This window comes from Durio zibethinus, chromosome 21 (genome assembly GCF_047325235.1).
Source record: "Durio zibethinus cultivar Kanyao isolate XHJ-2024 chromosome 21, ASM4732523v1, whole genome shotgun sequence".
NCBI lineage: Eukaryota > Viridiplantae > Streptophyta > Magnoliopsida > Malvales > Malvaceae > Durio > Durio zibethinus.
Window position 1 is genome coordinate 11977981 of NC_143182.1, and position 27980 is coordinate 12005960.

Below are 27980 nucleotides of genomic sequence, written 5' to 3' on the forward strand. Positions count from 1 at the left end.
TAGTACTATTATATTAAAATATATATATTAATAAAAGAGAAATCTACTTATTTATTAATATATATATTAATAAAAGAGCATGCATATATATATTTATTAATTTTATGCATTTTGCTTATATGGATATATATGATAAGCGTTATGAAAAATAAAATAAAATAAAATATTAATTGATCTCTTCAAAATTAAATATTAAGATTTTTTATTGTTAGAATTATATATATATATATATTTTTTTTTGAATCAAAATTGTTAAATGTATGTGTTATGAATTTAACTTTGATCTAAGGATGAAAAAGTGTATAACTCTTACACAAATGTAAGTGAATAAATATATATATATATATATATGAATAGTGATTCACTTACATTAGTGTAATTCTTTCTTCTTTTTTTTTTGAATTTTTAGATCAAAATTACTAAATTTAAAAAAATTATTTTATTTAAATGAATCACGGATTTAATTTTGATTTAAGGGTAAAAAAAAAGTGTACATTGATGTAAGTCTTATACTTTTTTATGTCAATATGTGATTTCTTCCTTGAACTATATCATGATTAAGTATTCAAATTTTATTTTGGTCAAGCATTTTGCTCTATACACTAATTATATTAATAGTAAGATGATGTGATTAAAAAATAACAAATAATATAATGATATGTGGTATATTTTTATTTGTAAATATTTACCACATTTGCATTTTAACTAATAGTATTAGTCAATAATGCAAAATATTTAACAAAAATAAAATTTGAATATATAATTATAAAATTTATTTATAAGTATCAAATTATTGAAAATAGTATACAAATTACGTATTAATCTTTATTTTTTATTTTTTATGTTTTACCATGAAATCGAAGCATTGATGGTAACAAGAAATTAAAGAAAGTGAATTACAATGACATTTGAACATTTGTTGCTTTTAGCAGAAATAAGGTGCTTAAACTATTGATTAAAAAAAATCTTTCTATGGGTATATGATGTTGACTCTGTCTCCTTCTTTTTAATTAAATCATGACAGTAAGCATGAGAAACATTTGATTTATGAAATTTTAGATTTTGACGAATGTATTATTTTTAAAAAAGTGTGATTTTCGATTTTGACGAAAGTATTATTTTTTATGACATCTAGTTTTTAGATTTTTTTAATTTATTGGGACAATTTGAAATACTTAATTATATTTTTTATTATAATATTTTTCATTATATAACAAACATAATAATTTGTCAAAACAAAAATAATCGATAAATAATATTTTTTAAATTGTAAAAATATAGTATTTGATAGTTAATTATAAAAAAAATTAATCATCAATTACTGCATTAATTTTATATAGTAATTGATTACACATGTATTTTAAAAAATTAAAATGAACAATTATTGCATTTAACTTTTAAAGAAATGCAATAATTAATTAATTTTTTTTAAAAATAATATATAATTACTGCATTTATCTTGAAAAATCATAATATTTGATTATTTTAAATAAATTATAATGATTAATAACTACATTTATCTTAAAAAAATGTAATAATTAAGATTTTTTATTAGAAAAATACTATTTGTTATATTGGTCAAATCCAAATAAGTTAATGAGGCTTGAGATGGAGCAAAGGCGACAAAAAAACCAAAGATGCACGTAAAATTCACAATAAATAATCTAAGGTCCCGGAATCTAATACTACATTTAACTTCTAAAATATACAATAAATAATTCACAATTATTACATTTTAAAGATTCAAAACGCAACATTCGAGTAAAAATTTTATCAAAACAAAGTTGTTGAGACGAGACCATCTTTCAAAGTTCAAAGCAAAGTCGTGCTCATCAATTTCTTAAATGGAGCAAGTCTGCCAAATGCCAAGTTATAAAGTGCTATTAAAAAAATGTTGTTTTCTTGGATTTAACATCGAGCAGATGCCCCCGCAAATCAAGGAGCCAATTACTGCATTTCTATTAGTCAGATACTGCATTTTTATTTAAAGGAATATAATAAATAGTCATAATTATTTATATTTTAAAGTTTTCAAATATAATATTTGAGTAAACAAAATATAAAAATAATTTATGACTAATCAAATATTTTGTTTTTATTCAAAGAAATATAATAAATAATCACAATATCACGTTTCAAGCCCCCAAACATAATATTTAAGTCAAAAAATATAAAAAAACAAATATTATGTTTTGTTCATAAAAAATATATAATTGTATTAAAAAAAATTCTAAAAAAAATTTATAATTACTGCATTTTCTTCTCTAAAAACGTTATTTGACATTAAAAAAAAGTGAATACATTAAAATTTTCAAGAAATACTATATTTGAGATATATATTTTCAATTCTGTGTTTGTAAATAAAAAATCAAAAGTAAAGATTTTTTTATATGTTGATTTTTAAAAAAGTAAAATACAAAAAATGTATTTTATTTAAGTCAAATGTGAAATAAAAATAATTTTTTTGCAAAATTTTAAAATTACAAAAAAACGAATTTCTGACTTTGAAACTTTTTAATACTGTTAAAAATATAAAATTAACCCAAAAATAAGATATTCATGAACTGAGAACCACGTTCCTCATGATAAAAAAATGTCATAAATTATTCATAAATTATAAAGAAATATTTAATGTGTTATTTAAATTTTAAAATTTTTTAATATAATAATTAAATTATAAATTTATTAAATAATTTATTATTTAGATGATTATTTAACATCCATATACCATCCTTTAAAGCTAAAGAAGTTTAATGTTAAAGTTAAATAACATATTTATCAATAAATTTTTAATTCTATAATTTAAAACTTAAAAAGTATTATGAGAGGTTACCCATTCTAACGGTTCTGTTTTCATCTAAATTACCGAAAGTTCTCCAATACATTTGATCTCTTTTTCAATTCATTCATTTTGAATGTATATACGAAACATTTTAATTTAATTGATTTATATACCATCTAAATGACTATTACACGTTAATAAAAAATTTAAATATTTAAATATTTTTATGTTATATTTTGATATTATTATTAAAAAAATACGTTTTATCTTTTTTTTTTTTTTCTTATTACCCAAATACAATTATTCTGAAACTTTGTACATATATGATTTGCTCCTAAAGAAATGACTTTAACTAATAATTGTGATATAACCAACTATAAAATTAAAAAAAAAAAAAAGATAAACTTTTGCATGATAAAAAAATTTTGAGCAATATCAATGCAACCATAGTGTATATTAAAAAAAAAAAAACTTGTAGAAGATTTTTGTTCATCCCAAATCTAACTCAAAATTGGATAATTATTTTTTATATCTAATCCTGATCTAACATATATATGATCTAATAAAAAAATAAAAATAAAAATAAAAAGGGCAAATGGCTAAAGAAAAAAAAAGTCAAATTGGAGTGTCATATGGGCATCTCTATTTAGAGATGGTAATAGATAGAGTCAAAACGTGTTTAAACCTGTTTCAACATCGACTTGATTTTTTTAATAATCCTATCAAACTTTAAATTTAACTTGATATCAAGTTATTATATTTTTACATGAATTCAACCTAATACATATATAAGCAGCATACATTTGATACAACTCGACCTAAAATTGATTCAATAATTTTAATTTAATATAATGTTTATCAAAATATTATTTTTTATTTAAATTAATCTTATATAAATACAATACTTTTATTAAATTAATGCATTAAATAATAAATTTATTAATATAATACATATATAAATATAAAATTAAACAAATAATAATATATATTTTTGTATATACCATAGGATTGAGCATCTTAAATTTGCCTTTGACCTTATCACAATTTTTAAAAGGACAAAAAACTACATTGCCCCTACCCATTCTCGATTTTAAAAAATCACCTAATTGAATCAGGATTGATCAAAACTTGTCAAAAATGGATTATTTTATTATTCCTACCTCCATCAATTTTTTTCTTACAAAATTTACCTAATTAAAAAATAAAAAAACTAAAAAATAAAAAATAAAAAGAAAAAAGAAAAGGAAACCAAATGAGGGTGGCATATGAACATTTTCATTCGCTTATTTTTCTTATAAAACTTAATGTATAGATTTAAAAATAAAAACAAAAAAAGGCAAAAAAATTCGATTGAATCATCATACCTCCATTGATGTTTTTCGTACAAAATTATCTAATTTAAAAAAAAGGGATAAAAAAAATTTTTCTAATGAATAATATTAAATGGATCACACAAAATTTCAACAAGATATAAAAAATTATTTACTAAATATAAAAGGAAGAAAAGAAAAAATAAATTTGAAAAAATAAAAAAGGAAGAAAGAAAAAAAAAAAGAGAAAATGGGAACAAAAAGGAAAAAGAAGAAAAGAAAACTAAGGGTGACATGTGGAAAATACATTTAAAGTAAACCCCACCAAAATTATATTAACTAAATGGGATTCCTGCGGCGTAATTAAAATTTTTAAACTAATAATAGTATAGTTTATAACTTAATTATGAAAAAGTATTATTTAGATTCTGAATATAAGATAGAAGCTAAATTAAAGTCTACAGCATAGTAATGAAAAGGATTATTCATAATTAGGATAGAAGACAACTTTGACAGTGTTGGTTTTGATCATGCCAAAGAGGTAATAATCACTAACTTTCAAGTGATTATCAGTGACGAATTTGCTCTATCCTTATGTAAATGCTTTGTCTTAGGCATTATAATGAATACTCCAGGATTTGTTCTTTTCAAAAATCAGTAGGATGATTAAAGTATATTGATATGGGAGATACTTGTGAAAATAAGTTGGAATATTTTATATATAAAACATGATAAAAAATTGTTAGTAGGTATTTTGAATGCATAGTTTATTCAATTTTATTCACAAGTGAAACAATATAGTAATTCATGGTAGTAGTTTATGAATAATTTATTCTAACATTATGTTGGTCATCAAATAGTGAAACATAAGATTATCACAGTAAGCATCATTTTCATTTTTTGCATGGTAATCAGAATTAAAAGTTGTTCAATTTTTTGAATTTTTTTAATTGAAATAGTAGAAAAATAATAAGCATAGTTTAAGTGCATAAGAAATAAATGTAATAAATGTTAAATGAAAATCTTACCTTGTGTTTCTTGTAGGTCAGTTGGTTTAACAAGTAGAAAAGCTTTGAAATTTATGTTGTTGTTGTATTTGAAAGTTTAAAATGTTATCATTTTCAAAATTATGTTCTTCACCAAATTCCTTCCATCCATTTTGAAAGCATAGTTTGTCATTAGTTTTTTTTCAATTTCATTTTGAATGAATTTAGGAGAAAACTGTTAATTTGCACAAGTGTTGAAGTTAGAATAGCTGATAAGTGCTATTAACTAAAACTTTATGAAAGTAACTGTGATAATAAAGCATAGTGAAACTGTTGGTTTGTGATTGTATTAAAGATGTATTTATTATAACAGAATAATAATAGATAAAACAATACTAAATCAAATGATTAAAATTATTTGTAATGATAAATGGTATTTAAAAAGTTAAGTCTATTTAAAATTTGTGTGTACTTTAATTACCTTTACAATTTGAACAAAGTGAAATACATGAAAATACAGAAGTGCATAAGAAATAATTATGTATAAATATGACAAATCATGGAAAATGCACTTAATGGTGGCAGCAACAGCTATAGTAAGAAGTATGCAATAATCAGAGCCAAGATAGATAAAATCATGAGACATTTTGATAAACATTTTTTATGTTAAAAATCTTTTTACATAAACAAAACAAAAAAAATTATCAATTCAATTGAAAAATTATAGAAACATTTGAACCAAAGACAACTAAATAATTACCAAGTTAAAATAACAATAAGAAAACAACAGAAAGTGAACTTGAATTTAGGCTTTATGTGTTTTTTGTTAAAATACAAATACTATTTATCATAGGAACTTGGTATTTGCATTCCAACAGCTATTCATTTAAATTATATCTTGTAAATAATTAAAATTATTTAGAATGATTTAGTGTTAGTAGTGTTTATAAGATATACTTTACTTAAGCAGTTAATTTTTTGTCTTCATTTTAATTGTTTAGTAACCAAATTAAAAGCAATATATAATTTAAATAATCTCAATGAATTCTATAGAAAGAAGAGATGAAACAACTTTAATAAAAGTTAATTTGCACCAATTAAATGGGATATAAAGAGTAAAGTTGAAAAAACCATAGTTTTAGATGAGTGAAAACATGGTAAGAAGAGACAGAACAATTTTAATAAAAATTAAATTGGAAAAATTTTAGAGAAAGAAAACAAAGTTTCACAAGTTAAAACTTAAACTGTATTGTAAAAATTTTTACAGAATATGAGTAGATCCAAAGAGATCTATATAAGATTGAATTCAGGTTTTTTTTTAGATATAGAAATAAAACAAAACCCTAAATTTGGTTGATTAAAGTTTTTAGTTACATGTAATACGAAATGGGAAAAATAGAAGAACCACACATAAATTACTGTCATTATTATTATGCAAAAATTGTGCATATATTTTGAAGGAATTAGATGAATAAAATAAAAATCAAGTTAGGTTTGAAAGATTTTCACCGTAAGATCTTGAATGATATCTTGATGATGTAAAACAATGGTGAATTGTGAAACTTCATCTAGATTTGCACTGTATTAACCATGAAAATAGTTGCTGTTAGCCATTTTTTCTTCTGTAGATAATGGGTATTTGATAGAAATTGAGTTTGACGTTTAGATTTTGATAGAGTTTTAATAGGTTTCAGATAAGTTTAAGAGAGAAGTTTGAAACGTTTGATATTTTTGGATTGAAAGTGATGACATTTTGGTTTGTTGAAAAGTCAAATAACAATAATTTTTAGTAAAATTTTGGGTTTGTAAGTATAGTTTTGGGTTTGTAGTTACTATAATTTGGTTTTGGGTTAGTAGGCATAAATTTGGATTTGTAGGTATATTGGTGTTTGGAATTATAGTTTTGGATTTGTAAGCTTAATTTTTATTTTGCAAGCATATTGTTTTGGTTTGAAACATTGATTGGATATGGGTTTTAAGAAGTTTGTAAAATGATTATTAAATTTTTTTTATAAGGAATTTAAATGATGATTAAAATGCATATTCAATTGATTATAAATACTAATTTGTTAGATTTGTAATTGTTGCCTAGTGTTTGGCATTTATTATTTTGAGCTTTTTTTAATATTATGATTTTATATTTGGAATTAAGGATATATAGGCTAATGTATGTAGTCAGGTTTATGAGAAATTTATTGTTTTGCACTTTGTTTAATTTTATGGTTTTAAAGTCAAGTGAAAAACAATAGCTAGGAATATGTAGAATTAAAAAATGTTAACAATTTTTTTGAGTGTAAGATCAAAATAAAATTTATACATTTAGAATTTCAAATATTAAAAATGTGTTGAAAAGACAAAAAAAAAAAAAAAAAAAAGCTGAAATGAAATGTTTCATTAAACTTAAACAAAAATTATCAAAAAATATATGCTAAAATGAAATTCTTTTCTAAATCAAGAATATGACTATTTTAAGGATAAAGCAAGGATTTTTATGTTAGAAAAAAGCTATAGACACAAAAATATTAGCTTGTGTCCAATAATGTTGCAACCTGAAGAGATTAACAAAATAAATTAAAGTTGAAAATAATAGTTAATATAAGTGTTTTGCAAAAATTTTAGCTTTTTGTCTAACAATGTTACAACCTGAAGAGTTTAATAAAATGAATTCAAGCCATTTAACAGTAGTTAACATAGGTGTTTTGCAAATATTTTAGGCTGATATTCACCATGATGGAGATTGAAGTTGGAAATAGTAACAGTAGATAGCATTTCAAGTTTCAATCAATATATGCTCAAAAAATAAACTACTGGATAAATGAATTTCATATAATATGATCAATATACTATACTTTTTATGTTAAAGTGTTATTGTTTTCTTTGACTATAGAGGAAGTGGATGAGTATTAGTTTGGTTGAAACTTTAAAAATTGTAAAAATAATTAATAACATAGTTAAAGCTATAAAAACAATCTCTATATATAGAAATGGTAACTAAAATGTCTTTTAGCAAAATATAAACAATAGTAGCTATCAGATAAAAAGAAAAAAAAAAGATGTTTTGCATAAAAGAATCAACATAAAAGTGACTTTTTGCAAAATAGAGATATTAATAGCTATTTGACAAAATGAAATTGATAACATTCACATAGTTGTCTACTTATGCAGTACGATAAATGAAAATATTAAATTTATTTGGTGTAATTATGTGAAAAATGCATTGATCTCTGGGGCTGAGCTTATTGTTAGTTGCAAAATGTCGCAACCATTTGAGAAACATTTCTTTTTTTCATTGTAAATATAATGAACATGCCATTTTTTTCCTTGGTGATTCATATTGGTGCAAATATTTTGAACAGAGGAATCTTTTTATTGTTTTTGGATTAAAAGGAATACATTTGCTGGGTGAGCTGAAATGAATAGTTTGGTGAATATTGCAGGAAAATACTATATAAATAACACAAATTGAATTAATCATGAGTACAACTAATATTGTTCAAATTATAAACTAAAGTGAAAATAAGATATTAATGTTACTTTGTTTAAACATGAATATTAATACTATAATAATGAAGTTGATGTAACTCTTGGTGTAATATGAATATGAAGAGTAATAATGAAGTTGGTGTAATATGAATATCAATATAGTAATATTGTCAAGTTTTAGACAACAAATTAATTGTGTAATTGATTGTATTCAACATCATTTTATTTGTAAAACATGTATATTTGATTGGTATATACAAGAAGTTAGTGTGTATAAATAGACTAAACAAAATGAAAAATGAATGTTAAAATTATAGTTATGTTGTTTTAAGTAAGTGGAGAAAGGTATGTTTTGTAATTAAAGTGGTATAAAACATAGTTCTTTTTTTTCAGAATGTATGATGTTAAGACATTTGTTGTACTCATGGTGCATTAAAAAAATGGAGCTCATTGTTTGAATCCGTGTTTGAACTTGAACCTTCTATTTAAATAACTTCAAAAAAATGTTATTGCTGACTTTTTGCATGTTCATTTGTTGAAAAAAGCTATATTAAGTTAATTTGTTATTTTTAACATAGTTTAGCATTTGAAAATAAGTTGTTACCTTTTCTCTTTTGAAGAACAACATTTGTCATTAAAGTAGTGTTTCTAGCATAAAGATAAACATAAGATGTGATATCATGGTAGTATTTGAACATTGAGAAGTCCATAAATTCTATATTATGGACAATCATGAGATTTTTCCAACCATTCTAAAAATCGACTTTTTTGTTCACTCGAACCAAATCCATTTTAAATATTTTTGGCAATAAACCTCTAAGATGTATAACTTTTGGTATTTGAATATCTGTCATGTAGCTATTAACAAATGCTCTTGGTAGACACTGAAAGTTTTATTCAATTTTATTATGTTAGTAATAAAAGTATGGTGAAAGCTTATAACTTAATTTTTTTAATGGTCATCATAGTATGTTCTACTAAAAAAAGAAAGGCATTAATAAATTTATGAATTTTATTCGAAGTAGTTTCTTGCTTTCATATAATAGACAGTATAATTTTACTACTTTCTTAGTGACTAAATTAAAGGCATCAATTAGAAAACTTGTTGTAAACATTTCCCTTCTTTTTAGTTTTTTGCTAAACAAAATAAAAGATTAGTATTCAAAGTTGTCCTATACATAGTTAATATTCTATTGCATTTGCATTGAGATAAATAAAGTAATTTTTATAAAAAGAAAAAGTGCATGTGTAACATTTGTATATATAAATTAAATTGGACATGCATGTACTAAATGAGATGTAGAATAATGAAATTAATTTTTATTATTAGCAAAGAATTTTTAGAATAAATAATTAAAAAAATTTTTTATTTATGAATTTTTTTACAATGTTTGCAGTACTTAATTCCTTAAAAAATTATATCAAAAAGAAAATATGTTAAAAATTTTGAAATTCTCTTATTTTTCTATGGAATTACATAACATTCATTCATAACATAACTGTGTTTATAGGTAGATTTTCCACATATTTTTCGATTGTTAAAAATCTTTTGAAGACAATTTTGTAATTGATAGTTTTTGTGTTTGCATGTTTATTTTTTATATGTAAATAATTTTTTTAAAGAATTAATTGTGAGAAATATTTAAAATATTATGAAATTTATATTTTTTGATTCTAAATAACATATAAATTTAAGAATTTATATATGCATTAACTTTTTTTGAAAGAATTTTAAAATTTAGTAAAAACTTACTAAACAATCTTTGGAGAAAGAGTTTCAAACGATGACTTGTAAGAACTTTGGCATATTCATTCATATGAGGAAAGCTGAAAATTCTAGTTGTTGTCCATTGGGCATTTTGATTTTCAAGAGTTTCAGATTTTTTTTTTTCAGAGAGAGTGAGGGGTTAAAAAGATACTTTGAGAGTTTTGAACATAGTTAAAAGTTTTTAAGCTTTTTGTTAATGAGTTGAGAAAAGTTGAGTCAATGATTTTTTTGTTTAAGCCCAAGACTCTAGTTGTGTGTAAGTTTAGGCTTAGGTTTCTTAAAAATGGTTTAAAATTGTTAAAGAGTGGGTTGGTGCTGTATAAAACTTGGGTTTGTTTATTTTGTTTTGTAAAGGTTAAAACAAATTTAAATACTTTTGTTTTGAATAAGGAATGAAATTTTATTTTGTAGAGTGAACATGTATTTTGTTTTATAAAGGTTAAAACAAATTTAAATTCTTATGTTTTTGAGAAATGAAAATTTAATTATGGGTAAACAATTTACATGTAATATGGTATTCAAATATTTAAATGAATAATTGTAATTTATGCCAAGTTGATAAGTGTATAAATGTTAGCATTAAGATTGTTAAAATGTTTGTCATTGTAGTAATAATTAAATAATATACTATACATTTTGTTTTATCAATGAAAGGCCCAAATATAAGACTTCATCCCAAGGCTTTTGGGCATAAGCAATTAAGAGATGTGATTACATTGAAGAAAAATTGAAAACAATAGGCATTTGGATGACCCTCCAATTCTGCAATTCATATTCCAGTAGGCAGAGGCAAAACCAAAGCATCTTTTTTGGTTAGGTGTGATTGGCCACCTAAAATATATTTTGATCAGTAAAAACAAATGTTAGGTTCGGGAGTCGATTACGCATGAGGAAGGTTGTAGCACTCTCGCAATGCCCATTCAAAGGATGGTACCAGTTTGATATCAAATTATTCAAGCATTAATATTTTTATGATTTACCAAATAATTTAATATTGAAAATGTATCTTAATTGGGATAATTTAAAATAATTTTCTCATATCAAGAGCATTCATAGAGACTAGTGTCACATTCTGAAAAAATTCCATCATCGAATTTATTAATTTATTTTTATTCAAAAAAATTAGTATAGCTTCCTAATAGTTTGGTAAAGCTTACTTCATAGCAATCCTCTAAAAGTTTAGAAGATAAAATTATTATTGTTTATTTTAAAATATATATTTTTTATCTTTTATTGAAGGGATTTTTTTATTTTTTTATTTAAAAATATTTTTTTATAAGAATATATATTTTTTATTTTCAGAAACAAAATGGTAGAAATAATATTATTTTTTAATTTTATTTTTTAAAGAATAAAGCCAAAAAATAATATATAAAAAAATAAAATGGGTTAAAAATAAAATCAAATCAAAAAATGAAATGAAAATGAAAAAGAGAAAACCTACGATCAGATCGGGTCGACACGTGGGTCGTCGGGTCCACGCACGGATCCTGGCTTAACCAAAATGACATCGTGTAGAGGCGATATATAAATCAGGTCCAACACCTTTCTACTCAGAAGCCTTTTCCCTTCTCTCTTTCTAGCCAATTTCTCTCTGCTTTCTCTCTAAAAAACCCACCAACAAATTCAACCAAAAACTAAAAATCTCACCGATTTCTAGTGATGTCGCCTAAAAATTCAATAAAAAATTAGAAAACCCATCAATTTTTAAAAAACGTGTCAGATTCTGAAATTCTTGCCAGAATTTCATCGAAAACTTCAAACAATTACCAAAAAACTCATCGAAAAATTCATGTTTTTCCCAAAAACCCAAAAAAACCTAGATTTCTTCAAACTTTCCCCAGATTTCTCCAAAATTTGCCCAGATTACTCCCAAAATCTTCCAGAATCATCATGAACCCTAATTCTAACCTAGAAACCTAAAATCAAACCCACAATTTAAAATCGAACCCTAAAATCCCAAAATTAAACTATCAGAACCCTTTTTGTCTAAAATTTCCTAGATTTTTCAATAATTTTCTCTTCAAATTTCTGTGTGTTGTTCTTTGTAGGATCAATATAAGTTATAGGCAATCTTAGGAATAATTTTAGGAAACAGACATAATTAATCCTAGACTTGAATCCTGGGATTACATTTTGTCCAATGAGATTTTTGGTCCAAAATTTCAGCATTCGTTGATTAAATTTTAACTAAAGGATTCTGATCCTCTTTTCATTCACATGTGGATTGAAATAAAAAAAAAAGGAAAGAAAAAAGAAAAACTAGTAATAATAATAATAATAATATAACATAATATAATATAATAATAATGATAATGATAACATAATGTACTAAAAACAACTTAAAAAAAACTATTTAATTAGGCTTAGGCAAAGATAAGCCTAATTGGGCTTAGACACCAATGGATCTAATTAGGTCCGGATGTCAATGGATCGAATCGAGCCCGGATACAAATGGGCCTAGTTGGGTCCAGACACCAATAAGCCTACTAGACACCAATGGGCCTAATTGGGCCTAAACACTAATGGGCCTACTTGGGCCTGAATACAAATGGTCCTAATTGGGTTCAGACACCAATGAGCCTACTAGACACCAATGAACCTACTAGACACCAATAGGCCTACTTGGGCTCAGACACAAATGGGAGTTTACAGCCTCTACACGACATCATTTTAGTTAAGCCAAGATCCGCGTGTAGACCTGATGAGCCACATGTTGACTCGTGCTTTAACCCGACCCGATCGCAGGTTTTTTTTTTAATTTTATTTTTATTTTTTGATTTGATTTGATTTGATTTTGTTTTTAACCCATTTTATTTTATATTTTTATATATTATTTTTCTTGCTTTATTCTTTTAAAAAATAAAATAAAATAATAAATAATACTATTTCTACCATTTTGTTTATGAAAATAAAAAATATATGTTCTTATAAAAATTCTTTTTAAATAAAAAAATAAAAAAATCCCCTCAACAAAAGATAAAAAATATATATTTAAATAAACAACAATAATTTTATCCTCTAAACTATTTGAGGATTACTTTGAAATAAGCCCTACCAAACTATTGAGAGGTTATAATAATTTTTTTGAATAAAATAAATTAATAAATTCGACGACGGAGCCTCTTCAAAATGAGACATTAGTCTCTATAAATACTCAAGATGTGATAAAATTATCTTAAATTGCTATCAAACTATTAGGATAATTTTAAGATATATTTTCAAATTAAATTATTTGGTAAATCATAAAAATGATCAAGGCTTGGATAATTTAAGATCAAACTGGTACCATCCTTTGAATAGATATTGTGGGGGTGTTATAACCTTTCACATACGTAACCGACTCCCGAACCTAATATTTTTTTTACAGATCAAAATATATTTCAAATGACCAATCGCACCTAACTAAAAAAAATTGGTAGCAATTCCTTCTAATCTATGTCTAGCGACAGGTCTATAGATCTATACGTTATGATAGTTTGGTGACTCATCTAGGGATATTGAGAGTTAAGCTAGTAAATGACTTCTTATTATCCAAGCCTTGTTTAATAAATTTGGAATCATTCCTTTCATTGTTTATATCTACTTTATTATTTCTTTTTCTTGTGTATACTTGCTTATTTATTTGTTCATATTTGCTTAATTATTTATTTTATATATATATATATATACCTATCATTCATTTGTATGTGCATAACATAAGCGCTCCACCCGAGCTCTACCCTTAGAAGGGAGTGAAGTAACTATGCCCTCCTGAGATTTCATGTCTCCACATAGGTTTACGAAACACTTCTATTCAGATTGAACCCTTTCTGCTTATAGTTTATGATGGATGAGGATTGGGGTGCCCTACAGTCTATAATGGACCATGATGTAGGGAATAATTTGAAAACCTTATAGAATTAACCCAAACTGCATATAGTCAACCTTAAGAGCCTGACCATAGATAAAGCCTTGTCCTCCTGCCCTTTATAGATAACTCAAAATTCAAGGTCATGTTGTTATCTTACTTGCTATGTGATGTTTATTCTATGTTTTATTGAAATGACTAACTAAATCTCTTTGTCTTCTTTTATTTTTTTTTTTTTTTGTGCACATTCATAAACATATTTATAGATTACATAGTGTTCTTGCCCTAAGGATATTTCAACAAAAGCTCTTATGGATTCCATAGAACATCAGGTTTGCACCTCATTTACACTGTTCAAATGTGACTCTCTCATAAATGTGAGTTCATATCATATAGATCCGTGGATCTACCGCTAAGCATAGATTAAAAGGAGTCACCACCAATCTTTTTTGGTTAGTGTGATTGGTCACTTGAAATATATTCTAATCTATGAAAATAAATGTTAGGTTTGAGAGTCGGTTACGCATGAAAAATATTATAACACCCCTATAACACCTATCCAAAGGATGGTACCAGTTTGATATCAAATTATCCAAGTCTTGATCATTTTTATGATTTACCGAATAATTTAATATCGAAAATATATCTTAAAATTATCCCAAAGTTTGGTAAGCAATTTAATATAATTTTTTCACCTCATGAGTATTCATAAAGACTAGTGTCTCATTCTAAAGAGGCTCCATCGTCAGATTTATTAATTTATTTTTATTCAAAAAAATTAATACAGCCTCCCAATAGTTTGGTAGGGTTTACTTCAAAGCAATCTTCTAATAGTTTAGAGGATCAAATTATTATTGTTTTATATAAAAATATATGTTTTATCTTTTATTAAGGGGATTTATTATTGTTAGTATTATTTATTTGAAAAGATTTTTTATAAGAATATATATTTTTTATTTTTAGAAACAAAATGGTGGAAATAATATTATTTTTATTTTATTTTTTAAATAATATAACGAGAAAAATAATATATAAAAAATAACATAAAATCGGTTAAAAATAAAATAAAATAAAAAACTTACGATTAGGTCGAGTCAAAGTACGGGTCAACAAGCAGGTAGTTGGGTCTACACGTGGATCTTGGCTTAACCAAAATGACGTCATGTAGAGGCAGTATATAAATCAGGTCTAATGCCTTTCTGCTCAAAAGCCTCTTCTCCTCTCTCTCTAGCCGATTTCTCTCTGACTTTTCTCTAAAAAATCTATCGACAAATTCAATCGAAAACTAAGAATTTCATTGGTTTTTAGGGATGTTGTCGAAAAATTCAATCGAAAACTGAAAAACCCATCGATTTATGAAAAACATGCCAGATTCTAGAAATCTTATTAAAATCTCATTGGAAATTTCAAATAGTCACCGAAAAACTCATCGAAAAATTCATTTTCTTCCCAAAAACCCAGAAAAACCCAAATTTCTTCAAATTTTCCCAAGATTTTTCTAAATTTTGCCTGGATTACTCCCAAAACCTCCCAGAATCGTCTTGAACCTTAATTCTAACCCAAAAACCTAGAATCAAACCCACAATTTCATATTGAACCCCAGAATCCCAAAATTAAATTGTCAGAACCCTTTTTGCCCAAAATTTCCTATATTTTTTAATAATTTTCTCTCCAAAATTCTGTGTGTTGTTCTCTGTAGGATCGATCCAATTTATAGGCAGTCCTAGGAATAATTTTAGAAAACGAATAGAATCAATCCCAAACTTAAACCCTATGATTGCATTCTCCAACGAGATTTTTGGTTCAGAATTTCAGCATTCATTGATTGAATTTTGACCAAGGGATTTTGATCCTCTTTTCATTCACGTGTGGATTGAAACAGAAAAAGAAAGGAACAAAAAAATGAATAATAATAATAAATAATAATAATATAACATAATATAATATAAAATAATGATAATGATAACATAATGTACTAATAACAACTTTTAAAAAAATTGTCTAATTGGGCTTAGGCAAGGATGGGCCTAATTGGGTCCAGACACCAATGGATCTAATTGGGTCCATACGTCAATAGGTCAAATCGAGCCCGGGCACAAATGGGCTTAATTGGGTCCAGACACTAATGAACCTATTAGGGCCTGGACACAAATGGGCCTAGTTGGGTCCGAATACTAATGAGCCTACTAGACACCAATGGGTTTACTTGGGCCTAGACACCAATGGGCCTACTTAGGCTCAAACACAAATGAGTGTCATTATCAAAAGATTGAACTACAACAGAATTAATTATATTATCACTATTATTCATTTGATTAGAAACAACATCGATAGTCTAAGAAACAATATTATTAGCGTCACTAAACATAACATCACTTGTATAAGAACTAATTAAACTTCTTTATCATTTAATTCTACAAGAATGAAGTATATTTAACTTTTTAAGCCTATCATAGTTGCGTAACTCCTAAGATCAACAAAAATAGAAACTTCATAAAAATTAGACTCATCAACTTATATCCTTTCTAATCTTGCAAGTCTATTTTCTCTAAGCTTGTTATGACTCACCATCTAACCTAATTACATAAAACTTAATGAAAATACAAACCACAAATAAACCTTTTTTAATAATCAAACATGAACATTCATTCAACAATTACAACAACATCAACATTAACACAACTGTGTAGTTTTAGTAAACTAATTATCAAAACAAGTTGTACAACTTTATTTACATCTACTCAATAGATAAAAATAGAAACAAAACCAAACAAACTCAACAAAAATAAAATAAAAATAACATAAACTCAAAAAGTAAAACAAAAAAAGGATTAAACCTTAATTCCAGTCTTTACAGTAGTAATTCCAAAATCACTTGAAGATTAATAGTTCTAGAAATAAAGAAAGTAAAAAAAAAAACAACAAGTATAACAATTCTACAAAAGAAAAAAACCATTCACAGTAAAAATGAATGGCATACTTTAATACATGCAATAATCAAATATACATTATAACAGATAAATAGCATTAAACAAAAAACAATATAGCTAATTACACAAATTTACTAAATCAATTACAGCATAGAATCTTCTTTGATATAAAACAAAAGTCTACTTATAGATTAACTAAAATAATAGAAATCATACTATCAAAATAGTTTGTACAACACTGTTTTACACCAACTTTTAACTTTATTGTTTAAAAAATTGTTAACAATTATTCAAAAACTATCATATATTTTTTTAATAAGATGTACTATTCACGTTACCATTCAATACAATCTAATAAAAAAGTCATAAAAAACATAATCATAAATAAAACACACAATCTTTTTTCATATCCAACAGAAACTTATTTCAAAATTAACTACAATAATAAAAGTCATATTATCAAAAGAATTAATGCAACTCTGTTTTACGCTAACTCATTACACAAAAGTATTCTTATAAAAAAAAAGAACAAATAAATGGATAAAGGTAAGTAAATAATACAATAACCACAAAAAGTTTACATACTGAAAAAAAAAAAATAAAGGAAAAAAATTACATCGTTAGACATGACTATAATCAATGCAACTTAGAACCACACTAGATTTATAACAGTAAAACCATAATAAAAAGAAAAAACTTTAGAACATTATGATTTGATTTGTTGCAAATAGAAAGAAAATAGTAAATTTGCCTTAAGGATACAAAACATTCACAGGTTGTTGACTGAATAGCATAATCAAATTAGTGGTTAAAGAATAAAAATAATTTGAAATTATTTATCATTGACTCTTTAAAAGTTTACAGATAATAGAGAACAATAGTTTAAATGAGATAGATATTCTTTTATCAGAAGAAGACACATTTTAAAAAGATTGCATAAAAACATGGAACACTAAAAAAATAAATTTGTGACTTTTTAAATTGCTTAATTTGAGAATTTTTTTAACTTTCGAGCAATTAACATAGATATGATTTCCATACACCATTTATTTTCTTTTTGAAAATATATCAACACTATCATTACAATGATCAATCTATATCGTGAATGACCTATTATCAATCTTTTCTAATCCCCAAATATCGCTTTGAAGTGTCAATATGTTCATTATGCTATAATCAAGGAACCTTACATTTAGTTGAAGCTCAAATCAAAGTAATTTTATCAATATGAAACCTTTAACACCACAAAAAACATCAAAATATATGATTTTCAATATTTTTATACATTATCAAAATCATTGAAAATGATCAATACTATTAAAACATACACCAAAAAGACTAAATCAACAACAAAATAAATCATGCAAAATACTATAGAACCCCAAAACCACAAATTGAGCAAATAAGATGAATCGCTTATAAACAAAACTTACACAAAATTATAAATCAAGCATCTCATTAAGAAATGAATATTCATCACAATTTATACAACTGTGTTCTATTTTGTTTATGAATACATATTATTTTATTTTTGTTTTTAAAAACATTATTTTGTTAGTATCAACCACTTGAATCATTTTAAAAGAAAAAAAAACAAATTATAAAATAAACCCACAACCACTAGTAATAAACCTAACATTCACCACTACAATAACAAACATAATACCACAACTAGTAAAAGTAATGCCCATCACTATTGTAACAATAGGTTAAAATCCATAAAAGAACATATATAAAAGAAAAACAATTAACCATAAAACTACTCCTAATTATTCACCCTAAACAAAAAAAAAAAAAAACTTTTCAAAAAAAAGACCATGCATGTAAAAAAAAAAATCCAAACAAAAATCAAAACCCAAAAATCATAAAAAAAATTTGTACAACATATACAAAATAGAAACAATATGTGGTATGAAATCATTGAGAAAAATTGTGCTTACTATAGCTTTATCTGGTATGAAATTATGTTTCTATTTATGAAAAGTATTAGAATAATTGAATTACATTCAAATAGTTGAATTTATTCAATTAGATAAAAAAAACTTAAAAATTGAAAAAATCAAACATAGAAACAAAAAAAAAAAAAAAACTCATTTTCCAAAACACTCATCTCACTTTGCAAATTCTAATTATGCTAACTCTGACCTCATATTAATAGATAATTTTTGTGTTATTTCAATCCACATGTAGTTTAAATTTAAAGATAATCATGAAACATGTAAATACATTAATTCAATATATTAACTTTTAAAGAAAAATTTATAAATGATAGTACAACTGAATACAATTTAACATGATTTATATTATGATTAACCATATTAAAATTCACCACAAAATTATTACCAAAAGGTTGAATCATAATAGAACCAAGTAAATTAATATCATTAACTTGATCAAACACAATATTACTAATATAAAAACTAATTAAACTTCTTTGTGATATTATTATATTAATACAACTCTGTTTTACGTTAAGTCATCACAAAAAAGTAGAATCAAAATCAAACAAATAATAAACACAATAATAATACCTTAACACAACAAAAACAAACTATAAAACAACATTAATTTAAATGTTAAAACAAAAGTAAAGAAAAAAAAAGATCAAACCTTAACTCTAATGTACATATCAACAATTCAGAAAAAAAAACTTCAAGATGAACATAATTTTTCTTTTAATCTTTAAAAACTCAAATCTCCACTTTCAACCTTTAAACTCCATTTAATAATCATCAATAAATCTTAAAAAAATGAAATAAATAAAGCCTAGTAATTTACCCAAATAGATCATGAAGATTAATGAAAGATTTCATAATTTTTCTTGATTTTTCTCTCAAAACTTTAACTCCATATAATAGGAATCAATATGATATTTTTTTCTTAAATAAAAAGAGGACATATACTCACCATTAGGAGATTAATTCGATTGTAGCCTTTAATTTTAAATCCCTAACTTGATTTTTCATGTTCTTTAACTCTAAAAAAGATGAGGAAGAAGAATTCTTATTTCTTTTCTGTTTCACAATAGTTAGGTTTTCTTTCATATAATCCTTCAATCTTTTTTTTTTTACTAATTAATCTCTTAATAAACTAATGAGCTTTAGTAATAGTCTAACCAAATTGTCATTTGGGTTGGGATATTACATTTTTTCTTCCTTATAAAACATAAAAACATAAATAGAATGAGAAAAAAACTACAATTACAAATGCAAATTTCAAACTTAAATAATAATAACAACAATACTATCAATTACATAAAAAAATACCAAACATGTAAAAGTAACTGCTACTTAAGTGATACATATATCATACACAGAAGTCAACAAACACGTAAAAATATTAAGAATCATAAATTAGATTTTGAAAGAGAAAAACCTTTATTTGCCTTCGACTTTTAGCAATATCCACAGAATAGGTAGCAACACTAACAGGGCTCAAAGCAATGAACCTAACAAAAAACTTTACCCCAACGATAGTACCTATATTGGATTCTTCACCCACCAAACCTAGAAATCTTCTACTAATTTGCATAAATAGATATAATAATAAAGTAATTTAGTTGCTGACATATCTAAATCTTCTCTAAAAAATGCTAATGTTTTCTTAAAAACTATATTGGTTGTGGTGAAAACCCAATTCAAAACTTAAAAAAAAAAAAAAAAAAAAAAAAACTCCATGCATGAAAAAAAAAAAAAACCCAATCCAAATACAACCAAAACCTACAAACTACAAAAGTAACAATTTGTATAATGTATGAAACAATAAAATGAACAACATGCATGCACAAAATAAACAATGTCAAAATAACTCAAATTAATAATTAAAACATAGAAAAAATGTTCATAAAAAAAAGCCATAAAAATGAAGAAAAAACAAGAAAAAAAATTAACCTTCCAACAAAAAATCACCTCTAATTACTAATCCAAAATAAATAAAAACACCACTTAATAGAATAAACCAACATACATGAAAAAAAAATCAAAACACAAAAAATAAAACTCACAAGATATAAAAATAACAATATAAACAATGCATGAAAAATTAAAAAAAAAAAACAAAACAAAACAAGACAAAACAAAACTTAAAAACAACTAAAATTACGGTTTTAACAATTTGGAATTCACCATTGACCCAAAAAAAAAACCTAAAAAATGAAAAACAAAACATGAGAAGAAAAGAACAAATAGAGTTAAAAAAATGAAAAAGAAAAATGTGAGCAACAAAGAAAAAAAATATACCTATAAGAACTAAAAAAAGAGAAGTAGAGAAAGAGTGATCCAAAGAAAGAGAATGAGAGGAAGAATAAAAGCTGAGAAGAAAGAATAAAACATTAAAAGAAAGCAACCATTTTCTTAAATTAATCCATCAATCATTTTTAATCCAATTGTTGATTTATCAATGATAAAATATTAAAGTGGATAGATTTTATATATACTTATAGATGCTTTTGGGATTGCTTTATAAAAAGCTAGAATGTGGCATTTTGTGTCATCCTTAATAAAATTATAAAAATATCTTTTATTAAAATATTTTTAGCATTACTTTATAGAAATTTGACATGTGGCATTTTATTTAAAAATTATTATAATATTCCTATTAAATTACATGTTAAATTTTAACATAATATAAAATCAGCTACATATTAAATTACTAAAATATTTTTGTCATTGTTTCATAAAAATTTGATATGTAGTTTTTTGTTTAAAATTGACTATAATATCCTTATTAAATTACATATTAAATTTTAACATAGTATAAAATTATTATGTATTAAATTACTAAAATACCTTTATCATTAGTTTATGAAAATTTGACATGTAATATTTTTAAAATTATTATAATATTCTTATTAAATTATATATAAATTAATTTCATATAACTTAACTACATATTAAAAGACCATAATAAAATAAAAAAAAATGATATGATAAATATAAATATAAAAAGACATAATCAAAAATTATTTTTTTTACATTTAAAAAAAATGTTTATAAAGTACAATAAATTCAAAATCATATATTTGATTAAATGATTAATAAAAATACAAAACTCAAAATATAGTAAAAAAAACTAGAACAACCATATATGAAATATTATATATTAATTTTAATACTTTTATAATATTTTATTTATTTTTATTTTAGAAAATAATTATAAATATATTTAAAATAATAAAAATTTTGATAATATAATAATAAAATAATTTTGACAAAAAAATAGTTTAACCCAGTAGAACGGGGTGAACTGGGGGTGACTATTTCTAGTACATATGATATGTATCGGAAAAAGCCTCATTTGGATATAAAAACAGAGTTGAATTTGTATACAACAACGCAAAATATCAATAAAGAAACAGTAGAGAAGAAATTTACAAGATGAAAGTGGAAACAAGACGAGATATATAGATCGAGGCTTAACTACCAACCACCTAAACAGTATATCCAAAGCAAGAGAGAAACACAAGAAAGAAACTATCTTATCACCCATGGCCTCCTCTGCTCTCCCTCTCCCACTCTCCCCACCTTCCACCATCGCCAGCAACAATAACCCTTCCCATCCTTCACCAACCATCGTCTCCTCCTCACCCGCTAACCCAACTCTCAAAACTCCCACAATTCGTTCCCGCCTCAGTCAAGTATGCCGAAAAGGTCAATCTCATCTCGGCCGCCAACTTTTTGACACAATTCCCCAACCAAAAACAGTTCTTTGGAACACCATCATCATTGATTGCATTTGCAATAACATGCCACAAGATGCCCTTTTATTCTATTCCCACATGAAGAGTTCCGCCCCTCACATCAAATGCGATTCTTATACTTACTCCTCTGTTCTCAAAGCTTGAGCTCTATTGCGCAATCTACGTGTAGGTCAAGCCGTTCATTGCCATTTTATTAGGGGATTAACCAACCCCAGTAGGATTGTATATAATGCTTTGTTGAATTTTTATGCTACTTGTATGAGTTCTGTGGATAATAAGGAAATGGGTGTCCATAGTAAAGGCTTTGATTATTTGAGACATGATTTGGTATGTAAAGTATTTAATATGATGCGTAAGAGAGATTTGGTTGCATGGAATACTATGATTTCGTGGTATGTAAAGACAGAGAGATATTTGGAAGCAGTTGTGGTGCTTAGGAATATGATGAAAACGGGGATAAGACTTAGTGCAGTTAGTTTTGTTAATATTTTCCCAGCTTTATCCGGTTTAGAGGATTATAACAATGCTGAAGTTCTTTATGGGATGCTTCTCAAGTTGGGAAGTGAATGTGTTGATGACTTGTTTGTTGTTGGTTCGGCGATTTTCATGTTTGCAGAGCTTGGTTGCCTTGATTTTGCTAGGAAGATTTTTGACTGTTGCTCGGAGAGAAATATAGAGATTTGGAGATTGGTGGGTATCTTCAAAACAATTCTCCAGTTGAAGGAATTAGGCTTTTTCTTCAAGCTATGGAATCGGAACTGTTTTTGATGATGTCACTTTTCTCTCTGCATTAAGTGCAGTTTCGTAGTTGCAGCAGTTGTACTTGGCGCAGCAGCTACATGCCTATATAAGTAAGAAGTTATGCAAATTGCCAGTTATTGTAGCCAATGCACTACTTGTTATGTATTCCAGGTGCAATTCAATCCACACATCATTCGAAGTATTTGACAAGATGCCTGAAAGAGATGTAATTTCTTGGAATACCATGGTTTCTGCTTTTGTACAAAATGGGTTGGATGATGAAGGGTTGTTTCTTGTATATGAGATGCAGAAGCAAGGCTTTTGGGTTGATACTGTGACTGTAACTGCTCTCCTTTCAGCAGCATTAAATCTTAGAAACCAGGAAATTGGAAAGCAGACCCATGCTTTTCTTCTTAGGCATGGCATTCAATTTGAGGAGATGGACAGTTATATTGTAGACATGTATGCTAAATCTGGCTTGATTAGGAATTCACAGCTACTTTTTGAAAAAGAAATTCTAGCAATAGAGATCAAGCCACGTGGAATGCTATGATTGCTGGTCTTGCACAGAACGGGCAGATTGAAGAAGCAATTGTTGTGTTTAGACAAATGCTTCAGCAAAATGTAATGCCCAATGCTGTGACACTGGCATCAGTTCTCCCGGCTTGTAGTCTAATGGGAAGTATAGATTTAGGTAAGCAACTTCTTGGATTTTCTGTTCGTAATTTGTTGGATGCAAATGTCTTTGTAGGCACTGCTTTAGTTGACATGTATTCCAAATCTGGTGCTCTTAAACTTGCTGAAAACATGTTTTTTAATGTCCCTGAGAAAAGTTCTGTCACGTACACCACCAAGATATTGGGTTATGCTCAACATGGGATGGGTGAGAGGGTGTTCTCTTTGTTTCGCTCAATGCAGGCATCTAGCATTCAGCCTGATGGCATTACCTTTGTTGCAGTCTTGTCAGCTTGTGGTTATACAGGATTGGTTGATGAGGGCCTTTATCTATTTAAGTCAATGGAGAGAGAGTTTAACATCCAACCCTCAACTGAGCAGTACTGTTGTGTTGCTGACATGCTTGGGAAGGATGGAAGGGTGGTTGAAGCCTATGAGTTTGTTGAAAAATTAGGAGAAGAGGGTAATTCCTCGGAGATTTGGGGATCACTTCTTGCAGCTTGCAGACTTCACCAAAAATTTGACTTGGTCAAGTTGTGGCCAAGAAGTTGCTTCAAATGGATACAGGAAATAGCATGACAGGCTATCACGTTTTGCTCTCAAATATATATGCAGAGGAAGGGAACTGGGAAAATGTTGACAGAGTGAGGAAAGAAATGAAGGAAAAGGGTATGAGAAAGGATATTGGACGTAGTTGGATTCAGGTTGCAGGTTGTGTAAACTATTTTGCTTCTAATGATCAAGAACACCCCCAGTCTGATGGGATATATGAATTGTTAGAAGGACCATGCAAGGTGATGAAAGATGTTGATTATTATAAATCCTTTGCAGAATTCCTGTTTCCTTGGGATTTCTGAATTGATTAGTGAAGAGGGTATCTTGTGGGTTATGATATCACCTTGGGGCTACAAATGGGAGATGAAGATATTTTGCTCTAGATACAGGCAAGTGGCTTGGCTTTTGTATGGCTACTTCATTTGGGTATGTTTTAAGGATCTTACATATTTTAAGATCTTTCTGTCCAATTTAAAATTTGGAGCTTTGTTGATATCTGGCTAAGATTTTGGGAGCAAGTTAGTATCTGTTTGTTTGTGCAGGTTGTCAGTCTCTGCTGGCAGAATCCCTTGACATGGTGTTTGACTTGAGCATTGGAGGGTGAGTTGGTTTAGATTTTAAGCTGGTCAAATCATGAAAATGAAATCTTAATTGCTTAGGTTTATAACAGGATAAACTTCACTCTTCTTAAGACACCCACCAAAACCACCCCTCCCCCCCTCCCCCTCCAAAAAAAAAAAAAGGAAAAATGAAAACCTAGCTGGTAAAAAGAAGACGACTTTCTTTCTAATACTTATCTTACTTAACTTTTATGCAACTCTTTCCGTCTCACTGAACAACAGCAATGGGGTGCTTCTTTTATATGTTACACACTGGTTCACTTGTTAGTTTTTTTTGGGTTTTAGTGATATAGTGTTTTCCCCCAAAAAAGGCAGATAAAAATCTTCCCACACCCCCCCCCCCCCTCCTTTCCCTTCTCAAAATTTTGAATTGTTCAACTTCAAGGTTGGGGTGTTATGCATAATTGTGCTGGATGGGAATAGAGTTGAATTAAAAAGACTGAATAATCTTAGGAGAGCTCAAGGTATGTGGCAGGAGAATATTTAACAAGGTAAATACAGTTTTAGGCATGTGGACACCTGTGACTGTAAATGAGGAATTTCCCTTACTGAAGGAATCAATTAAGTTGGTATGGTTAAGAAAATATAGGATGACGTAGAAAGACCAAACTCCTTTTGCAGGTAGTGGATTTCCCAGTATAAGAACAATCCGTTATGCAGGCTGGAGCTGGATGAGGCTGCCAGCAAGCAAGTATTCATTTATCCTTTCATGCACAATATATGAACCTGTCTACACTGGGTCATAGTGGATTAAGCATTACGGTTTAGAGTTCTTGGATTAATTGTAGTCTAAAGACAAATGTTGGTCGAAGTTAAAATTTTAAATCTGAATTTTTCAACATCAACAGGATTAATGATTTAGTAATTTATTTAGGGCTGTAAAATTAGTAGCTTTATGTTCTTGCCCTTTTGCATAACTATAGATCTCTCATTGAGATGTTGCAAAACTTTCATAGGTAGCACCTAATGTGCACATTGTCAATAAAACTTCACCCTTTCACTTCTGGGACTTATTAGTTGTACTCTGTTCTCGGGATCCCATCGTCCAGATTTGCACAGGTAGCAAGTTCTAACCTTTAAATCAAGATTTAACCAAGAACATCAGCTGCCATTCCATTGTTTTCTATTTAAATGGAAGAGGGAAAAGCTTCCGGTAAAGGGATGTGTGGAAATGGTTATGCCAGATCCAAGAGGAAACTAAATCTTTTACTCATCAATACCGCACATGGAATATGCATTCTTCATTTTCAGAGTATGATAAATATTTTTTATGATTTTAGAATGAAACAATAAAATTTTTGTTTTGTTTGTACAATTAATTATGCTGGATGATAGTGAAACCATGTAACGAACTCCAAAGCACATTTATAATGCTTGAACAAGATAGATAATAGCTATGTGGGTTCTCTTACATAGGTAGTACATTATTTCACAAAACAAAACTAGTCTAAACTTAAAAGACATTGCCCTTTCTTTCTTTTGTAGTACTCTTGTCATCATGTTGTTTAGTATGATGCAGTATTTTGAACAAATGTACATAGCAGAAACATTTATACACTAGATTTAGAAGCATGTTGTTAACATGGTTAGAGTACAAATCATATGTTCGGGAAAGCAATGTGCAAAAAAAACTTGTTCTGTTTCTTGTTTTCCAAATTTTATTAGTTGTGAAATGTTTTCTGGAGATACTTCGTGAAAGCTTTTTTCTCTATATAAATCTGCTAAAAATGCATCAGCACACATGGATATGATTTTTTAACCAAAGGCTTCTTCAATGACTATAACTTGACAGTTGTGCCACAACTACTTTTACTTTTGCAATCAAAGCCTAAGTTTCAATTTTTGTTATTTTAAGTTGACATCATTTTGAAAACATGGGTTCCTTTTTTCAATTTTTAGAAAGTTTTTGCTGTAGTGTCGTCATCTAAATACTTACATGATTTGTTTATATCTGGACTTGCAGCACAATATGTGGCCTATCCCACTTTAATTCTTTGTAGTAATAGACAGTTTGCAATAAGTAGTACAGAATGCAAACTTGAAGACAACATGGAAATATCCAATCCTCACTTGTAGAATGCAGATTTTGAAGCTTTGTGCCATGGGATCTTTTTTTTTTTTTTTTTTTTTTGAGCATTTAGCATTTATGATCTGGCTCAAATTTAGAAATGAGTCAGTGTCTCAGTGACTGGTTATAGATATTTTTCTTCTCTTTCCTTATGTTTTATTCTGCAAATCTCTTGGAAAGTTCATCCAAGACAATTACCTTTGTAGTGAATTAAGAATCCAGAAGAATTTATTTTGAAGCAATATTGATATTGAGTTTCAAACGTGCAATTTCTGGCATGATTAAAATTAAATTATGTTGCCCTAAGTTGCACGAAGTGAAGTGACAGACTATCTGGCATGTTGTGGATATTTCATAGCAAGGCTCAATCTCTCTCAAGTGGCCACAGCAGACCAAGCCCTCAAAAAGGTTGGCAAGGGGTATTTTTTTAACTCTATTTGATGATGCCTTTTCTAGAACTGAATCAAAATCCTGCAATGTTCTTGGCGTATGATTTGGGTAAGCGGTCCTGAAG

The 27980-nt window shown here is 26.8% G+C and overlaps 1 pseudogene across 1 annotated transcript; it reads left to right on the top strand.

The window, feature by feature from the left end:
* Positions 1-22379: 22379 nt before the first annotated feature.
* LOC111305642 (pentatricopeptide repeat-containing protein At3g22150, chloroplastic pseudogene) lies at positions 22380-27708 on the top strand (annotated as a pseudogene). Its single transcript, XR_016331478.1, has 3 exons — positions 22380-25204; positions 25321-25378; positions 27362-27708. The product of XR_016331478.1 is annotated as a pentatricopeptide repeat-containing protein At3g22150, chloroplastic pseudogene (transcript).
* Positions 27709-27980: the final 272 nt, after the last annotated feature.